Source organism: Mus caroli, unplaced genomic scaffold (genome assembly GCF_978045245.1).
Source record: "Mus caroli unplaced genomic scaffold, Mus_caroli_1 scaffold_9, whole genome shotgun sequence".
In the NCBI taxonomy this organism is placed as follows: domain Eukaryota; kingdom Metazoa; phylum Chordata; class Mammalia; order Rodentia; family Muridae; genus Mus; species Mus caroli.
Window position 1 is genome coordinate 92036404 of NW_028227264.1, and position 7253 is coordinate 92043656.

At 42.2% G+C, this 7253-nt stretch overlaps 1 pseudogene; it reads right to left on the reverse strand.

The window, feature by feature from the left end:
• Positions 1 to 698: 698 nt before the first annotated feature.
• LOC110303895 (histone-binding protein RBBP4 pseudogene) lies at positions 699 to 1966 on the reverse strand (annotated as a pseudogene).
• Between the last annotated feature and the right edge of the window lie 5287 nt (positions 1967 to 7253).

Sequence of the window (7253 nt, forward strand, 5' to 3'; positions counted from 1 at the left end):
ATGGTGCCCTTTGACTTACAGAAGATTTTCAGTTTCATGAGGTCCCATTTATTTATTTTATACATATATATAAGAGCAATTTATTCCATTATAAGCACTTACACAGTTAGTCATGAAGAATAACAGGCCTGATGGTGAGACAGGTCAATCAAACTGGAGATGGCCTCTAACTATAGTGGTCAAAGACTAACCCCTTAAAAAAGCAACTTTTATCAAGGATTAACTTAATCTTAAAAACAAATACAAACTAGCAATTCATTCTTTCCCAACTTGACAGTTCACCAGTGGTACAACTGCCAGGTAAAAAACATACATCTTTACAACTTGGTGGTCCCATGTTAAGAAAAAAGAAGGAAAAAAAGAAGGAATAAAAATAAGGAAAGAAGGAAGGAAGGAAGGAAGGAAGGAAGGAAGGAAGGAAGGAAGGAAGGAAGGAAAGAAGGAAGGGAAAACCATATACAACAAAAAACAGACGTTGTTCAGCTATCCAACCACAGTTGGAGCCACCAAGGAGACTTTTCTGACTTAAGCCCCCAGTTAAGATTTAGAAAACACCCATGGTTTGGGCTGGTAGTGTTATTGGTGGCACCTATTGTAGCTGGGTAGCTAAACAAAGTCTGTGCCTCAACCGAATGTTAAATCCATCTCAGGGTTCAGAGGAAAACAAGAAGAGTCTAAAATCACAAGTGCAGACACGTCTAGGATCCTTGTCTTTCTGGATGCACATTTCCTTCACCATCTTCATTATTATAAATGTTCTCTGCCATCTGCCACACTTGCATGATATTGTCTTCTGATACAGAACAAGTCACCCAAGGTTCATTGGGATTCCAGGAGATGTCAGATATCTTGGCAGTGTGCCCGCCATGAAAAAACATCAACTCTGGGGAGCCATCCTCTGCATCTTCTGGGGACTGCACTTCTCCAATTTTACTTAGATCCCAGACATTCAGCCTACAATCAGTAGCACTGGAAGCTAAGACATTCTCATTGTGAGGTGACCACTGAACTTGGAATACTTCATCCTTATGGGATTCAAAGGAATGCAACTTGAGTTTCAGATTTCTCTGATCCCACAAGGCAACAGTCTTGTCAGCTGATCCTGTGGCAAGAATGAACTCGCTATAAGGATTGAAAGATAAGCAATTCACTTCAGCTGTGTGAACATCAACCGAGTGGCTTGACTTGGAAGTATTGTTTGAACGAGTGTCCCAAATCTTAAGTTTTTGATCATCAGCAACTGACCCAGAGACTTGGGGAACAGATGCCAGGAAACTTCCTCTACTACTGCTATATGCCCTGTAAAGATGGTCTTTGCATCTACCACTTTTCCTTCTTTTTGGAGCTGCACCGATGTCCCACAGGCAGATGGTATGGTCATCTGAAGCACTAAGTAAGTGTTCTGCTGAGATTTGGAGTCTAAGAAAGCCCATAACCTTCCTTCTGGTGTCAACAGAGATGCAAATCTGGGTTGCATTCTCCAAAAGGGTCTGGTTTAGAAGGGTGCTTTGTGTAGTCAAAAACAAGAACATCACTGGATAGTCTTTGTTGCAATGATGCAAGGGTGCTTAGGCATGTACCGGGCCCTGTTTACTTCTCCTTCATGGTTGATCTTGATTTCTATTTCAGTTTTTCCACTGACAGAACCAGAACCTCCAAATTCTCCATTTTCACTCTCATAATGGGATGCATCAAACTGAGCATTATCATTAGGGAGCTGGACACTGGCAACCACCAGGTGGTTTTGTTCATCAGATGTGTGTGTGTTCTCAGGACAAGCCGATGAATGCTGAAGTCTTTCCCTTCAGGCCTAGTCACATCTGGAAGCAGTTAAGCTGGGACACTCCAGGGCATGGGTCATCACCAAATCATAAAGAAAAGGGGTGTTCTTCTTCCATATTTTGTACTCCTCATTGATCACACGTTCTTCCACTGAGTCTTCAAAGGCTTCTTCCTTATTAGCCATGGCAGCAGGTGAGCCGGGAGCAGTTGAGGGATCCTGGGGTCGTGCATTGCAGGAGGGGCAGGGCATGTTTATGAATTGTTGACCTTAGTACATGAGCTGTTGATGTTCTGCTCAGGATGTTGTCTCCTATGCTAATGAGTTCAAGGCTATTGCTCACTTTCTATTCTAATAGATTTAGTGTGTTGGGTTTTATTTTGAGGTCTTTGATCCACTTGGACTTGAGTTTCATGCAAGGTGATAAGTATGGATCTATTTGCATTCTTCTACATGCAGTCATCCAGTTAGACTAGCATCATTTGTTGAAGATGATTTCTTTAATCCATTGTATGAGTAGATGTTGGTTTTATGTTTTTGGACTTACTAACCTCCAGCACCATAAGGAAATCAACCACAAACTACCATGTTCCAGGTACTCTGTTCTAGCAAGAGTAAACAAAGTAAGACAACATTCAAGAGTCTACTAGATATCTCCGCTTGATGCCTTCTGAATGCACTGAATATATTTTAGAAACAAGTTAATCTTATTATTCTAAACTTGTTCTTGATTTAGTAAATGACACCGTCAAGTATATACTCACTCAAATTAAATATCTGAAAGTCATCTGGTACCCCATATCTCTTGTTCCTATTTTTTACAAATCACATTGTGAAGTACTGATCTATTTGTATATTCTAAAAGTACTTATTGAGTTCACCATCTGTGTTAGGTGATGGGGGACAAGCCTGTCAAAGCCACTGTCCTCACTGAGCTTAGAATTTGCTAAGTAAAATCATAGTCACTATACAACTAAATGAGTATGAATTTTTAAAAATGAGAATCTGGCTTGGACTAAAGAAGAGGAATAGAAGAAAAAAAGCATATGAATAGAAATGGTTTAGGAGGTAGAAATGGACCCATCCCATGGGCAAGCACCAATCTCTGACACTATTAATGATGCTCCATTATGCTTGCAGGCAGGTGTCTCACAAGGCTGTCCTCTGAGAGGCTCCACCCACCAAATGACTCTGACTGAGGCATATACCCACAGCCAAACAATGGATAGAGCTTAGGGACTCATATGGAAGAAGAAGAAAAAGAAGAAGAAGAAGAAGAAGAAGAAGAAGAAGAAGAAGAAGAAGAAGAAGAAGAAGAAGAAGAAGAAGAAGAAGAAGAAGAAGAAGAAGAAGGATTATAGCCCCTAAGGGAATACAAACTCCACGGGAAGACCCACAGAGTCAACTAACCTGGGCTGTTAGGGCTCTCAGAATCTGACCCACCAACCAAAAGAACATACACGGGCTAGACCTAGGCCTTCCCCTACATATGTAACAGATGTACAGTTTGCTCTTTATGTGGGTCCTGAACAACTGGAACAGGAGTGGGGAGCTATTCCAAAAGCTGTTGAATGTATATGGAATATGTTCTTTTAACTGGGCTGTCTTGTCTGGCCTTGGTGGGTGAGGAAGCACCTAGTCTCACAGAGACTTGATATGCCAGGGGGAGAAGGTACCCAGGGGAGCTACCACCTGCTCAAAGGAAAGGGAGAATGGGGAAGGATTATGGGAGAGGGTGACCAGAAGAGTGTCAGTGACCAGGGTGTAAATGGAATAAGTATAATAATAATAATAATAATAATAATAATAATAATAATAATAATAATAATAATAATTTTTAGTTAGAAATGGGATGCTCTTCTGGCAGGTAGGCTATGGAGCCTAAACAGGGAGGTTAGAGATTTTTTCTAGGCTTCTATGTTGAGTAGCTAAGTGGGCGGCAGTGCTGTTGAAGGAGGTGTAGAAAGGTAGAGAATAGACCAGAATCCTCTGATACCTTGAGTGGGAAATCTCTGTTAGAAGTGCAAAAGGGCTTGTCAAGTAAGTGGTTGGAGTCCTAGTTTGAAATGTCAAGGAAAACCATGTGACTAACCAGCACACATATCACATAATCACCTAGAGATGCAATGCAGAGGGAGCAAGGAAGCCCAGGATGAACCCTGATGAATCCCATTGAAATTGGTAAGAGAGGGGGTGGGGAGGAAGGAAGGAAGAGAGTCAGAGGAATGAAGAGGAACATGTAAAGAGGTTCGAGAAGATAATAAGTTAGCAAGAGCAGCCTGAGAAGGAAAGAAGCAAGTTAAAATGTAAGGTCACAAAAGCTGACTTCTGGGGCACTGGGACATAAATTGGCAACAGAAATACATTCATAGACCCAGCACTAGTGACTGAGACAGTGACAGAGGTATTGTGGAAAAAATGACAAAGTCATAAGAAAATCGAAGACTGGGGTGATGGCTCAGTAGATAAGAGAGCATGTTGCTAGAGCATGAGTAATTAGGTTCAAATCTCTAGCACCCACATAAAAATAGCACACAGCACTATGGAGGACAGAGGGACAGGAGGATCATTGGAGTTGGTTGACTGACAGTCCAACCCTGGGTTCTGTGAGTGATGCTTTCAAAGGAATAAGGCAGAGTGATAGATCAGGATATCTGTTGACTTTCTATTATGATCTTTACATGTTTACACGTGGGCATGCACAGCCACATACAAACAGTCTCAAACCATACACAAACACAAAATTAAATAACTAAGGCAGAAGTCAAATGGCTCCAACTTAGAGTTGTTTCCCAGATACACCTATTCTACTCCATCCTAACTCATGTTTAAACCACCAACATTACACACATGTATTGCTCATATTCCCTTCAATTCACTTCTCTGCCTACATGCAAAGCCATCTTGCCACACAACACAGTGATAAGGACGTTACTCTCTGACCTCTCCTGGGCTGCTTTATACAGTCCAGCAGTGCAGGCATGGGACACTTCACTCTCAATTCATTTCATTCTCCTTTGATGATCAAAGAATCAGCCATATTGAACAGCTAAGATTCCAGATGCACCCAAGCTTGCGAACATTGCTGGAGTAATGGAGTCACCAGAGACGTGAAGTGAGAGAGATGCATGCATGTAAGTTCCAGGGAAGTGTGGAAGCAAGGTGAACATTGCACAGGTCAGCTGACTCTCCCCTTTCTTGTCTTCTTCTTTGACTTAGGTCAGGATTCCTTTAGAACTGTCCTCCTGCCCCAGGTGACATTGAACATGATAAAGGATGTCAAATGTATGATCCTGGTATGAAACCCCAGGAGGGCTATACATTCCTTGTGCTCCCTACTAAAATTGCCAACTCTTGTAATGTCAGGGAACATTGGGATCCCAAGAGTATGGGCATCTGTGTTTGAATTCTGATTTTTTTCATTTCGCGTGTGGGTGTGTGTACTTGTGTGTACATATGTGTACATATATGTACATGCATGTGCACGTGTGCATGTGTGTAAATATGTGTACATGTGTGCATGCGTGTGTGTGTGTGTGTGCATGCATGTGTACATGTATATGGCAGTACACTTACCCATGTATACACATATGGAGGCCAGAGGCCAATGCTGTGTTTCTTCCTCTGTCACACTCCATTTTATTCTTCTGTGACAGGATCACTTACTAAACCTGGACCTCTTTGTTTTGACTAGACTTGCTGGCCAGCAAGCTCCTGGGACCCACCTGTCTCTCTTCTACCCTAATACCTTGGTTATCGATGCATATATCCTTGCACCTGGCTTTTAAGTGGACTCTGGGGATCCAGATCCAGGAACTCGCTTTCCTCACTGAGCCATCTCCCAAAACCCTTGGGTAATATTTTTAAAAATAACTCTGGGGCTGGAGAGATGGCTCAGTGGTTAAGAGCACTGACTGCTCTTCCAGAGGTCCTGAATTCAGTTCCCAGCAACCACAAGGTGTCTTATCACCCTCCATAGTGGGATTTGATGCCTTCTTCTGGTGTATCTAAAGGCAACTACGGTGTACACATATATGCATAAAATAAGTAAATAAATCGGTGTTTTTTTTAATTCTGGATTTCAGTTTCTCCATCAATAAAAATGAGATTGTATCCAGAACCCATTTCGTAGTCTTTCGAGTATCCTGCAAGACAGCCAACTATAAAATAGTCTCTCCAACACTAAGCACAGGGTGCACATTCGACAGATACTTCATTATTTTATTACTTTTACTGGGCTTAGCTCCTAGAATCTAGAGTGCATTACACAGGACAGGCAGAGTCAGTGCTTAGCAGATACTGGTTGGCTGCCTGACAACTGCTAGCCAGTGGCCTTTCCCCATGTCTGTTACAGTGCAGTATTCAAAGACAAGAGTAGTGTGCCCATCCTTATGATGAATTCCCCTTTCCTATTTGTGCTGAGTTATGTTAATCAAGTTCACACATCTCACCCCTTAGACAGAAATAGAGTGGCTCTAATTTGCTCTCTCCTAAGGTAGGGGTGGATGTGCACAATGCAGAAGACTGTAAAAAGTTAAAACTTTCTGGTATAAAAGAAACAGCAGGCTGCCTTATGTTCTCAACATTAGCATTTAAGCTCACTGCAGCTGAACTCAATTGGTATCAGTGGAGACGTATATCAAACAGTAGGAAGGCAAGTCATATCCTACCGCTGTCTTGCAGAATTATCATCAGGAATGGAGCCAATTTTAGCACAAATAAATGGTAGTTAGGGAAGTAGCTTGTATGATCAAGTCCTATAATGGTCATTCTTTGATTTAGGAATATGTGCTGAACCTGTCACTTTGCATAAGTTTGATTTTCAAAGGGAAGGCAGGAGGGGGCACGGGGGTGGGTAGGGGCAAGGGAGCGTGGCACCATGCTATGCTTTCTGCAGTGAGAATGGCACAATATAGCACAATATACAATAACAAAACAGAGAAAGTTAAAGACCATTCTGCTCACCGTTTTACCCTTTCCCGTGTACAGAAAATAACTAAGTGGCAGGTGCATGCCTAAGGATTAAACTAGATACAGCCCAGAACTCTCACTGTCACACGCCTCAGAACTGAGGCACTCCTAAAACTGGCATCTTGTCAGTGGTCAGAAGACAGCTGGAATACTGGTTTCAATTTGATCTATTTTATCTCCTTTCTGAAGCAAGAGTGCTTTAGGAGACTTACAGATGAAGAATAGAAAAAACTGGCTGTGTGCATTAGATGAAAGTACAGTTAAAAACAGTGCCTCAAAGACCACCATCTTCACCCCCCCACAACCCCCCCCCCACTTACCAATAAGGCAACAGAGACTCAATAAATTCAAACAGCCAACCCAATGGCACAGCGCACTCAAGTCATACCTGTATTTCACGCTGCCACTAAGTCAGAGCCAGATCTGGCTGCCCATTGGGCACATGGAGAGAAACATCAGGTTTCTAGATACACAGACTTGCATAATCAGAACCTTCAAGAGT